Source organism: Ctenopharyngodon idella, chromosome 23 (genome assembly GCF_019924925.1).
Source record: "Ctenopharyngodon idella isolate HZGC_01 chromosome 23, HZGC01, whole genome shotgun sequence".
NCBI lineage: Eukaryota > Metazoa > Chordata > Actinopteri > Cypriniformes > Xenocyprididae > Ctenopharyngodon > Ctenopharyngodon idella.
The window spans coordinates 4,205,931-4,220,135 of NC_067242.1; the positions used below are offsets into that span (position 1 = coordinate 4,205,931).

Below are 14,205 nucleotides of genomic sequence, written 5' to 3' on the forward strand. Positions count from 1 at the left end.
CTAAGCAAGCCAGAGGCAACAGTGGCAAGAACACAAACTCCATCAGTGACAGAAATGCAGAAATGCAAAAAAATCTTGGGAGAAACCAGGCTCAGTCAGGGGGCCTGTTCTGCTTTAGCCAACGAATGAACATGGTGTGATTATGATTCAGGCTGCATCACAAGTCAGAAATCAGTATTAGAACTGCCGCATCTGAGGCTGTAAGTGCATCAACTTACAGGTTATAAAGTTTACTGCTATGTGGGCACTCAGTTGTTTCTGTCATTTGGCCAAATCTCATGTTATAAAAGATGAAGTGCTATGCACAGGCTATTTAAGACAATTGGCTATGACTTGACAACAAACGCTAGACTAAGACGCTCTTCTGTGCTCCTGAAATACATAAAATATTAGCCTTTTGGGCCCCATCATACACCCGTCGCAATGCAACGCCAGGCACGATGCAAGTGTTTTTGCTAGTTTCACCCCGATGCAGTTATCATTTTCACATCCAGTGCCCACGTTGTTTAAATAGCAAATACACTCGCACCCGTCTGTTCGCCTATGGGCGTGCTAGTCTGAAAACAAGGTGTGTTCAGGTGCATTGTTGGCGTGTTGCTATTTTGAGGCAACTGAAAATGACTGCGCCATTGACCAACAAAAACCTGGTCTAAAGTAAATGCCGCAGTATTTTTTGTTATTTAAAGGATGCGTTAGTAACACAACGCGTCTACACTCTGCTTGTTACACACACAGAGCAGCACACAAACTTTATTAAAAATATTATTAAAAATGTATTTAAACTGATTCGTCAGGTTGAGGGTGTCGATATTCTGCCATTTAAATAGCAATCCGCCAGAGTCTGATTGGTTTATTGCACATTAAGCCCAAACCACACCCATGACTCAGTAAGAGACTAGGTACAACCATGCGCCTGTCGTGCCAACCATTTTTTCCATCGTTAAACTAGCAAAAGTGGATTCGAACATGCCCTAAATGCACCTGCGCCATGTGCTTCAGACCATGAGCTTAGATCATTAAAATAGGGCCCTTAGTGTTTCAGCAGAGAGGTCCAATATGTGTGCAGCACTTCATTCATGATAGAGGCAGGGCGGAGTTATGAGGTTTGACAGTTTGAGGATCCAATGGAGTTACAAGGTTTAGTCACAATGGTTAAATATTTGCGAAACTCACAGACGTAAAGGATGACCAATAGTAGTGATTTACGAAAAAAAAAAAAAAAAAAAAAAGACGAAATATGGAGATTCAAGGTTTCCGCCTGACAGTGGCAATATATATCTCAGTGACCCTCAACTTTTGAACAGTAGTGTAAATATGCATCTTTAAAATACTCAAAGTGTTCCACAGAAAAAAGTAAGTCAACCATGAACAGTTTGGAACAACATGAGAGTGAGAAAATGATGACAGATTTTTTAATTTTGGGCTAAACTATACCGTGAAAACATTGTAGGTATAGAAAAGTTCCCATAACTGAAGAATGACACATACAAGGAGAACATAATTAATAAACCATACGAGGCAGAAGAACACACACACAACATGCTCTCTGTTCTATAGTGATCAAACAGGAGATTCAGCACCATGGATAGAGCCAATTCAATTCAGCACCACGGACAGCTCACTGCCACCTGAGCAAAGTCACATGGGACTCCAATATCTCTGCTTAATCCAAAAGAAATGGGGGGTGGAAACTTGGGGGAAAAAAAATACATAAAAAATAAATAAATAAATAAATAAATAACAATGAGGGCAAAAAGAGCAAAAGAGGCTGAGAAAGACAAACACTGCATTCATTCCCCTGCCACAGTCTTTTCATTTTTCCTTTCGGGCACTGAAGCAGAGGTTAGATAAACACAGGGATGTGTAGAGAGAAATGCATTGTATTAAGAGGTGAGCAGTTGCCTCAAGGGGAATGTATTCATTCCTTCTGCTTGCTCAGCTCTCTGCACAACATTGTTTTTTTTTTTTTTTTTATGAAACATTCTGCTTTTATTGGCCACTTTACAGGCAATACTGCCACAGGTGTTTGACTGCATTATAACGAAACACCAGAGGAAGTGCTCAGCAAACTCAATCTGAGCCGCCCGTTGAAAACCAAAGAGAAATTCGAATAACAGAATCGATTGCAGGGGAGTTTAGCCACTACTGATTGACTAGGTGGACTATGAGAAATGGCATTCATGCTTTGTGTTGTTCACCAGCATGAAACAGAGGAGTAGGAGGAATATAAATGAACAGGGTACCTAAAAATTAAAATTCAGTCATCATTTACTCCTCATTTCTCATTCAAAACCCATATCTGTTGTGAATCTTGAATATTCCCGTCCCCATCCATGTAAAGGAGAGGCAGGATAAACTTCAGAATTTCTCCTTTTGTGTTCCATAAAAGCCAAGTCATACAGCTTCATGTCTGTCAGACTAATGTAGTTTAACAGTATAACTGAGAGCGAAGTAAACATATCACAGCTGTAAATATTACTGTTGTGATCTGCGATAAACACAGCATTTGTTGCTGGATTAAGAAGCTATTTTCGGGATATGGCGTCTACCCAACATAACCGGTAAATATCTCTCTTTTATCTTGGGCAGAGATGTTATGCAATTTGAAAAGCTGCCATGAGGACTTAAGTTTATGTTGTGGTAAAACAGAGGAGGAAATGTGGAGAATGTGTGTGAAAAAATTGTGTGGAAAAAAATGAAAATGTCTTCTTGTCTGTAAAGACTTATTAATTGTTATATTGATATTGGGGCTTTTATCAGATAAAATTGATGTATGAGATTAATTTGATTAATTAAAATTATTGTATATAGCAATTAATTAATTACATTTTTTTAATGGATTGACAGGCATAATTTATTTTTTGTATAGTTTGTTGCATTAATGCACTTTGAATGTAGCTGGCATCCATCCATCCATCCATCCATCTAATCCATCCATCAATCATTCCATCCATCCATCCATCCATCCATCCGTCTATCAATCATTCCATCCATCCATCCATCCATCCATCATTCCTTCCATCCATCTATCATCCATCCATCGTTCCATCAATTGTTCCATCCATCCATCATCCATCCATCGATAGTTCCATTGTATATATCTATCATCATTCCATCCATTCATCCATCTACCATCCATCCATCCATAGTTCCATCCATCCATCCATCATTCCATTGTATATAGCTATCTATCATCGTTCCATCCATTGTTCCATCCATCTATAATTCCATCCATTTATCTGTCTATCTATCCATCCATCATTCTGTTCCATCCATCCACCCATCCATCATTCCATCCATGTATCCGTCTATCATTCCATCCATGTATCCGTCTATCATTCCATCCATCCATCCATCCATCCTTCCATCCTTCCATCCATCCTTCCATTCATCAATCCATCCATCCATCATATCTATCTACAGTATATCATATCTATCCATCATTCTACTGTTCCATCCATCCATCCATCCATCCATCCTCCATCCATCCATCGCTTCATCCAACCATCTCAATCTTCATCTTCACATTTATATTCATATATTGTATATATAAACATAGAATTAAGCCAAAAGGTTAAAAAATAGAGATTTTTCAGCTATACTACATCACCCAATACTATTTTCGACACAACAAAATTGTGATGCAATGAAAAAAAATATGCTGGTCCTCTGGGCACACATTTATCGCTGGCTGTTCAGCAAGTATAAAGATCTTGTGGACCATAAGTCACATTAGCAGTCAGATTCCATCTCTGTAGCAAGAGAGGAGCAGAAAGGTTTTGACACCGAGTACCTTCAGTAGTAGTTAGTGAAAATTGATTGTTCAGCAGGGGATAATCTGGACGAGAGCATTGAAGAGGTAAATCACATCAATACTGTATTTCAAACACAAGTGGATGGAAGTCATGGCCGTAGACGGTCAATATCCTCATCCGAGGCATCAGATGCGCTGTGACAGGCTTGCTTTGGCACTCACCCATACAGATATGCTTACACACACACAAACACAAGTGTGATAGCTCACTAAAAGGACTGTTCACATTTGAGATTCAAATGTGATCTGGATCAAAGATGAAGTAGCTTTGAAGGTGTGTGTTTGTATTGTAAATGTGAATGTGTGCATTGAGAGGGAGGTTCAGACGGTGACAGAAAAAAAATGCACAATCCCATAGGGAGGAAAACACGTTTGCTGCAACTCAAAGTCATCAGAGAAAGATAAAATGGTATTGCAATTGTTGCGAAACATCTAAACATGGACGTATCGCCCTCTGGGGGTGAAAACATGGGAGTTATTCCCACAGAAAGCAAGTCATTCACACAGAATACTTCTGTCTGAACTTTAAGTAAGAACTGATCTGAAGGGAAAATAAACATAACATAAAAATAAACTGAAGCATTAACAATCACAATAAATACAAAATAAGTGCAGATGAATACAGGGACCAACACATGTTTTCATTAATCATTCAAATTACATTTGGACGTGATCATGGACATTAGGGCTGCACAATTTGGAGAAAAACATCTAATTGCGGTCTTCTGATTAAAAAGTAAATAAATAAATTAAAATTCCAGGTTTTCTGTGCCTGTTTGTAGAGCTGCATAATTTGGCCAAGATTTTGTGATTAAATATTAATACAGCTATTAAAATAAATATATATAAAAAGTAAATATGTAAAAAATATACAAAAATATTTCACTAAAACATGCAGCGCATATATTCAATTAAATTGCAACCTTCACTATTTGATAATCACACTAAGTCATATCACTGGAGGGAAATAGCACAGACACTGGACAAAGATGAAACTTTGTAGCTCTTGTGTTGAGCGCCTGTGTTCGCGCACATCTAACGGAGGTCTTTAGCATCCTTGTTAGCATGCCTGCCTCCCATGCCGGAAATGCTGGTTAGAATCCTGCTTGGTTCTATTGGTGCCATGACCCGGATGGGAGTGAGGTTTAAGGGGTGAGTGTAATGTGTAATGGAGGTCAGCTAGTAAGAGCTGTGCAGGTAAACCTCACTCCCCTGGCCTCAAGAGGTGCACTGGCAACTGATGCTAGAGACCCACCTCCCATGCCGGAACTGCCAGCTCGAATCCCATTCGGAGCGGGGCAAGTAGAACCGGAAGGGTTACATTGGTGCCATGACCCAGATAGCAATGAGGTTTGGGGGTAAGTGTAATAGAGGCCAGCTAGTAAGTGCTGTGCAGGTAAACCTCACTCCCCTGGCCTCAAGAGGTGCACTGGCAACTGATGCTAGAGACCCGCCTCCCGTGCTGGAAACACCAGTTTGAATCCCGCACGGAGCAGGGTGAGTAGAACTGGAAGGGTTACATTGGTGCCGTGACCCAGATAGGAGTGCGTTTTAGAGAGTAAGTGTAATGGAGGCCAGCTAGTAAGTGCTGTGCAGGTAAACCTCACTCCCTTGGCCTCAAGAGGTGCACTGGCAACTGATGCTAGAGACCCACCTCCCATGCCGGAAATGCCAGCTCGAATCCCATTCGGAGTGGGGCAAGTAGAACCGGAAGGGTTACATTGGTGCCATGACCCAGATAGGAATGAGGTTTAGGGGGGAAGTGTAATGAAGGCCAGCTAGTAAGTGCTGTGCAGGTAAACCTCACTCCCCTGGCCTCAAGAGGTGCACTGGCAACTGATGCTAGAGACCCGATCTTCATGACGGAAATGCCGGTTTAAATCCCGCACGGAGCAGGGTGAGTAGAACTGGAAGGGTTACATTGGTGCCGTGACCCAGATAGGAGTGCGTTTTAGGGAGTAAGTGTAATGAAGGCCAGCTAGTAAGTGCTGTGCAGGTAAACCTCACTCCCTTGGCCTCAAGAGGTGCACTGGCAACTGATGCTAGAGACCCGTCTCCCATGCCGGAAATGCTGGTTCGAATCCCGCTTGGAGCGGGGCAAGTAGAAACAGAGGGGTTACATATCTATCAAATGCAATATATTTTGAAAGGCTGGGTGTTCACATTAAGCGTACACATAAAAACTGAAGTATACTTTGAGCTGAACCACTAGGCCAAGTTTCCAACTGCACTTTTGAATAAAATCACATTCTGATTGTCACAACAAAATGCTTGGCCATTAATTCATGTATCTTAGTTCACTCATCTGGTTTACTTTCCATTCACTTCTCGATCCAGTCTGGAACTAATCTCTAAATCATTCAGGTCTGCTCACCATCATGTTCAAAATGGAGACAAACATAAATTATGTCATGTCAAAAGCATTAATGAGCAGAAAGCAACAGCTTGACTGTGTTGACACTGGCTCTCAAGAGAATTTAGCAGTCACATTTTTTGTGTCTCATCAGGACAGATTTCTCACAGCTGTGGTGCACTGATAAAAAATGAAATCATGACACTATTGTGTTGATTATTTTACACTGTATAGAAAAGCTTGTCTTGCATACTAATATGGACTGCATTATCATATTTTAATTTATTTCAATTTGTTTTAATATAATTGAAAATATGTGGTAGAGAGAGGACAAAACAGTTGTGGGGGGTGGGTGTTAGGTGTCAATCTGAAAATGTTGCAAGCCAAATTCAAACATGCACCTCCCACATGAGCACCACAACTACATACGAAATCACATACTTCCCCACAGCATAGTAGGGAAAGTAAGAAAAGCATCAGGATGACCTACTACTTCTAAAGTGCACATACGATGGACACTATGGACACTTTACTATCTCATGGCCAATGGAGAGTATTTGTCAATGGCAGTGAAGCAACACAACTGACGCTGGTATGTCATATGATAATGACAACATGGGGAATGTAGTAAATCTGAATTACATCCATACTGCACACACTCATACTATACAGAACATACTTCTTAAATGGCTGTTTAGAACTTCATAGCATTTCTCTATGTAAATGACCTCACCTCTGATTGGCTATAGAGTATGTGAGCAGCACAGAGTGAGCTCTGATTGGCTAATGTACACACACCACTATAAAGTCAGACTCATTTTGGTCCAGGTAAATATATAGCCTTTATTTCACAGTCACCTGAAGGTCGAGGGGAGGTTAAGGCGGGAAAGCCCTGAATTAATCTGGTCAGGCGTCTCACACACAGAGAGAGGCCCGGCTCTGCTCAACATTCAACAGGCTGAGTTATTGCCAACAATACACCATTACAAGATATCCACCATTTAGCCCTGAAAAACACCAACGCAGCCATGAAAGACACCCGCTTTAGCTAATCCGAGACGGAATAAACGTCTTCAATCTCTGTCCCAGGAATACAATGAAGAATTAATTTAGTTCTACTGGTAATTGGTTGTTTTTGGACAGTGGAAAGTGCTGCTTATAAAATGCAAACAATCAATCAGATTGAGCAAAAAAATGGATTTTCAGGTTCAGAGGAAAATATCCAAGACATAGAGTGATGTCAAATGCATTATGACTCATTAAACTCTATTTGTAGAAACACTGGTAGGGCAGAGGGTTCCTGGTGAGAGGGGCATCTGGACCATTTTCAAACAGATTTTCCTGCTCCCATGAATCGAATGGGATACAATTTTTTTAAACATTACATTTTTGCGTACATGCCCAATGCAATGCAAATGTAAACATGTGGTTACATAAAATGAGCTACTTAAAAATGATCAGTAATAATCAGTAACGCTTTGCCCTGTATAGAGGGTATGCATAGACGTCACTTTCCCGCCGGAACACGCTCCCTCAGCTGGACTGAGTGGCAAAAGACCCTGCTGGATGACTGGATTTAATAGAGGAAACTGCGAAAACGCAAGTAAAACAAACAATTACACTAAAAGTTGGGCTCGAAAGTGTTCCTTTCGACATGTCAAAGAAACCTAATCCATGGATATTGGCATGCAGCCAGGAATCGTGTTTCCTGACATTAAATGTGCCTGATTTCGACGCCGGGGAAATACATAAAGCAAATCGGCCTGTGAATGCTTTATATAAATACAATATAAGCAGGTCTAAATCGGAGTGATCACTTATATCAATGTTATATATTTCATCATATTGTCCAGCCCTAAAACTTGTATAGCTTTTGTCAGTGTTTATTTAAAAACACCCAATTATGCAGAATATAAGATGGTAAATATTTAATTGATGAGTTGTCAACACAATATATTACAATACAATATATAGGGTATGATTTTACCCTAAAATCCAACATTTTGACACAAAAAGATAACTACAAAACATGTTTCTTTGTCTGGAGTCCAGCTGTTTCTGTGAATTGCAGCGACCTATTTGCTTCTTTTTTCTGTAGCTTTCAGCAGTCTGTAAAAATATACCTCAGATTTTTTGTCAAAGCTATTTGTACAGTCAGTCGCAAAGCTCTTTCCTGTTTTGGATGTGTTTTGTGTGTTTTTCGCGGCATTCACGCTGAAAACCAATGCTGCCACTCAGTCTTTTGCCACTCAGTGGGCGTAACCGCAGTCATGACGGTCGACGGTGACGTCACGTGCATACCCTCTATAGCAGAATTTTACAGCAAGTGTTTAACAAGCTACAAGACAGCTTTAAATTTCATTATAAATACAATTTACAGCTATTATTGCACATATTCATTTTGAATACAATCTATCATTTAATAAAAAATATTTATATGGGTAAAAATGTAATAAACAATATTTTTTAAAATCACTTTTAAAATCAAAAGTTTGGAGTCGTTTGTTTTTGAAAGAAGTCTCTTCTGCTCATCACGGCTGAATTTATTTGATCAAAAATACAGTACACATGATCCTTCAGAAATCATTCTAATATGCTGATTTGATGCTCAAGAAACATTTCTGATTATTAACAATGTTGAAAATAGTTGTGCTGCTTCATATTTTTTGTGGAAATAGTAATACATTTTCAGTATTCTTTGATGAATAGAAAGTTCAAAAGAACAGAAATCTTTAACATTAACATTTTCTGTCACTTTTGATCAATTTAATGCATCTTTGTATTAATTTCTTGCACAAGAATTAAAAAAAAAAAAAAAAAAAAAAAAAAACCTAATGACCCCAAACTTTTGAATGGTATTGTTAATAATAAAAATTAATTAAGAAAAAACATGCTAAAATAGTAAAATAAAGTACACTTTAAAGTTATAATTGTAAATATACTATTACAACATTTAAACACTTAAAGGGTTAGTTCACCCAAAATCATCTTCAGAACACAAATGAAGATATTTTTAAATGGAATCTGAGAGATTTCTGTTTCTCCATTGACAGCCTACGCAACTACCACTTTAACGCTTCAAAAAGTTCATAAAGAGATCATAAAACTAATCCATATGAATTGAGCGGTTTAGTCCAAATTTTCTGAAAAGACACAATAACTTTATAAGATGAACAGATTGAATTTAGGCTTTTATTCACAATATAAACATTGATCAGCGAACAAACAGAAGCTCAACCGAACCTGCATGATGCACAAGAACAAACCTCTCGCGGAAGCTCAAATGTGTAACACGAGAATGAACCTCACTGGTTCTCACATGTCGAGTTTGGACTAAAAATTCATATGGATTAGTCTTACGATCTCTTTATGAACTTTTTGAAGCATCAAAGTGGTAGTTGCATAGACTGTCAATGGAGAAACAGAAATCTCTCCGATTTTATTAAAAATATCTTCATTTGTGTTCCGAAGATGAACAAAAGTTTTACGGGTTTGGAACGACAAGGGTGAGTAAATGATGACAGAATTTTTATTTTTGGGAGAATTAACCCTTTAAATTCTCTTTTGTGCTGGGGCCAGTAAAAACATTGGCAAGTTCAATAGAAATCTGAAGAAAATAATCCTTACAGCTCAGCCCTGCTGTCTACAGATAGGGGGCATTAATACTGCACAGCACGTCTTTACTATAAAATGTCTTCCAATTTCCTCTAATAAAGAGATATTTACATAAAAATCCAATGGAAACATGTTTTGTTCCTTTGATCCTATAAGACAAACCACATAACATGAAAGTATGCCATCTAAAAAAAAAAAGAACAAAGGATTGAGAACGCACAGAAAACAGTCAGTGTCACAAAAGAGCATCTGAGCAGGGCAAGATTGGCACAATGACTCATTGATTGGAGTGGATCCACCTCTCCTCAAACACGCTTACAGAAGAGCTCAAGACATAAGTCCACGCCAGTCTGCGGTGTGGGTGTGTGCAGAGGGAGGGATGCATGCTGGTGGTGTCACGACACACAACGGGACATTATATGTATGTGCATGTGCGCACCACATAGAGAGCCGTGGGTCTGGCTTTCTACAGCAGCCTGAAGCCCGTATGCTGTGATGTGTCTGAGTCAACAGAGCGCTGGATGACTGTTGCGCTGCTTATAGTGTCAGTGGCGGAGACATGCAGAAGACACCTCCACAAACACTACAACAGACGCTCACAAGTACGCAAATGCAACTGTGAACCCCTGACAGTCTTGTTGTGCATAGGTTGAAAAGTCTGGGACCACTAGTGGAAATGCCTTTATTTAGCAGTTTTCTGATTTAAAGTGCCCCCGTTATGTTATTTTAAAGCTTCCTGATTTTGTTTTGGAGTCTCCTACAATAGGTTTACATGAATCAAAGGTCAACAAACACTTTAATTTTCTTATAATGTACATTGCAGCATCAGCTCTTTTCTCACGGTTTGATAAATGATTCATTCTCTCTAATTCCTAGAGCCTCTGCTCTGATTGGTCAATAACTTATGTCTCCCCATGTTAATCTTGTGCAAAAACACACAAAATAACACTTTATTTCAACATAAATTTTCCTTATATAGTCTGACACAAAGCATGCTGGGAATTAGAAATCTGCTGCAACTCAATCATATTAAGTTCAACTTACTGCAGTCAAATTTTGAGTTCACACAACATTTTGCTATTAAGTACAATGAACTTTCATTATTATTTAAGGGAAACAAACTCATTTCATTTAATTAATTAATTTCACTGTTCGGTTTTACACTAAATAATTACTCAGTTTAACAGTTAGAAAGCTCAAAAGACAAAGAGACAAAAAAAATAAAAAAAAGATAGTTTTTATGGTTTTCATTTTTCATTGAAGATCTTGTGTTAACCCCTCAGGAAACTCAAGAACAAATCTATATAAATATATCATCAAATAACAAGAATAGTAAAAATAAAAAGTACAACAACAAAAATTATAATTATTAACTGTCATTGTTTACTACTATTTTAAATCTAATATTTTGCTATTGTTATAATATGATTTCAACATGGCATTGGTAATTAAAATGTAATATCAGCAAGTCTCTAGTCATAAATTCACCTATTTGATCTGCACAAATACTGAAGAATCAAACAGTTCTTACTAATTTTACGTCTTTAAACCTCTTTTATTTGGGTTTTATTTAAATCTCAAAACTCTGTTTATTTGTGTTCTTGCGACAGTATAGCAGTAACAAACCTCAGTAATCAAGGGGGTGATAGAGTTACCTTTTAATCGCTGAAGCGGTATTATGTCAACAACAATTTAACTAACATTAAATAACTTGCTCAGCGAGATTCTCTTCAGAAGAAATTCAGAAAAGCCTAAAATCAAGCTTGCGTTGCTAAAAGCACTTTGTAAAGTATGTATCAGGCTTTAGTCGAGGTAACTTGCATTTCGAAATAGTGTGAAACCAGCTCTTCTGAGCCTCACTCTATAACTTTCACTGAAGATCTTGTTTTAACTCCCCAGGAAGTTTAACTTCATTGATTCCCATGCTGAGAGTGTCAGGGTGACAGAAGCTCTTAATGCAGACAGCATGATGGACTGATCTCTGAGGCTGTACTTTGATTCAGTTTCAAAGAACAGCTCAACGTCTTTGGTGCGAGACAAGAAACAAATTATCCCAGTGCCTCCTATTCTTCCATCAACCCATTTTTTTTGTGTAGTTCTTTACATATATCTGTACCTTTTCATATTTCAAAAAAAGATATGTTTTGAGTAGGGATGTGCCTGGAGCCAAATACCGATTCGGAAAGGAATGGATGATGGCTTCAAAACAAACAACGAATAATTCTACCGAATAATATAACAAAAAAAAAAATAAAATAATATTATGAAGACACATTCTCTCCTCGTGTTCGCTGGATAACAGGTGAGCCAGTGGATAGCACAATATTATACATAAACCTCTAAAATCACTACGCAATAATGAGTGTGTGAAGTGAATGAGTGTAAACACAAGTCAAATGTTGCCGTCTCTGTGTGGCTCTCAAAAATCAGAGCTTAGCAAGAGTAATGTCAACTAAAATACTAAATCATACAAATTTTCGACTATTTGATATGCATATTTAAATTATGTTAATCTATTATTGTTTTTATTAGAAGATATTTTGGGATCGTGAAAGGTCCCCAAGCCAGGACTCGAACTCAGGTCACCCAAACATTTAGAAGATACGTAAATAACTGTTATAATTATAATAAAAAATAATTATTTTATTAATTATAACAAGGCATTTTTAAATGATAACCACAAATTAAAGAGAATTACATTCAAAAAGGTCTTCAAGTAATTTTACGAACTTGTAGTTAAAGCCACACCCACTTTCGGTTTTACTCGAATACAGATACTAATCATTTTGAGACTATTACAGATACAAATATTGACAAATATTTACTTTTTTGCTCACCAGCCACTTTGGCTAGTGGTTTTCCAAAGTTACTACCCACTCAGCATTTTCACAGGCCACAATTTTGACATTGATACCATGGGTAAAAACTGCCATATGGATATTTTTATTATCTCATAATTTGGCAGCAGGTATATTAGGCTGACCTGACACATGGATCCATTATACTGTTACACATGCGTTAAAACATAACTGACTGTGTTTATGTGAATACTCGCCAAAACTGGCATTTTGACATTATTTTGTGTGTTTTTGACTGTTTAGGCACTATAAGCAATGAAAAATTACTCAATTTAGTAATGAGAAGTGGCTTTATGTGCGTGTACTTTGGGTGTGAGCACAAAATTTGCGGGAATGAGTAAAATTATGCGCAGTACGCGCAATCCTATGCCGAAATTCAAGCCCTGTAACATCAACAATATTCATCAAGAGCAAATGAAACAAGTGAGTGAGGGGAGGCGGGTTTGTGTGTCAACTCGCTGTCGGAAAGAGATTAGAGAGTGAGAAAGCGCAGCTAGTATCATGTATCTATTCTGCGGAAAATGAGTACTGGAAGTGTTTCAGATATTTCAGTATCGATATGTATCGAACACTACATTGCACTTAGTTTATTATTTCAGATGCCTTTTTAAAAGATTACAACAGAAAAATGTATATTTAGGTTATAAATAAAATTAAAACCGCCAAAGTGGCTAGTAGGAGTTACAAGCTACTGCTGAAATCCACCCGCATTTGGCGGGTTTGGCGGGCATGCCTGCCTCAATGGGAAGGGGAAACATTTAGAAGACATGTCAAAATCATAAGAATCAAAGTCCCCCAGGGATCTGGCCCGAATTGGAGTGGAATTATGGGAACAAAATGCAGGACAGCGAGGCATCAGCGGTCATTAGTGGTGTGTGGGACATGCCAGTGGACAGGTGGAAGCCAAGCAGGTGTTATTATATACATATATGCATCTGAAGATGACTTCCTCCAGCTCTCAGGAGGATACAGTGAATTATACAGGAACAGAAAGACAAGATGAAGCCCACTGCTCCTTCATTAGGTACGCCAGCAGAGCGAAAATGAAGTTTGATGAAGGCGGCTGTTCTTTTAACACAAGAGAACAGACTTTAAATTAAACAGCATGATAATCCATATAGGCCTTTCTGCATTCCTCACTATGAGATATGAGGTCACCTGCTATGAAAAGTGTAGCTGAATTTGTTAGAGTGAATTACTAGGAACATGTCCAAAGTCACCCTTGCGGCTTATCAGACTGTGCAAATGGGCCGTACATCTGATGTTGCTCCTACAAAAATGAAAAAGCTAGAGACTTTCTAAATCAGAAATAAATGAATGGGCGGTGTTTTAACTGTAGTCCATCCACATGTCCACTGATTTATTTTCAGCATTTAATATTTATATTTTATGTAATACAATTTTATTTTAAATTTATATACTGTATGTATTGGTGGCTGAACAACAAAAACTGGTCTTGCACAGCAAGAAAAAAAAGAGGGAAGTGTGTACAAAATGTTGTTTTGGGTTGTCAACTACCTCCCTCTTCCTATTTCTCAACAAACTGTGCAGAATCCGGAGATTAC

At 38.2% G+C, this 14,205-nt stretch overlaps 1 protein-coding gene across 2 annotated transcripts in view; it reads right to left on the reverse strand.

Annotated features, from left to right (window-relative positions):
- The window catches only part of LOC127505751 (LYR motif-containing protein 4B), a 71,922-nt gene that overhangs the window by 37,567 nt on the left and 20,150 nt on the right, over positions 1–14,205 (reverse strand). The gene's annotated exons all lie outside the window — the stretch shown is intronic.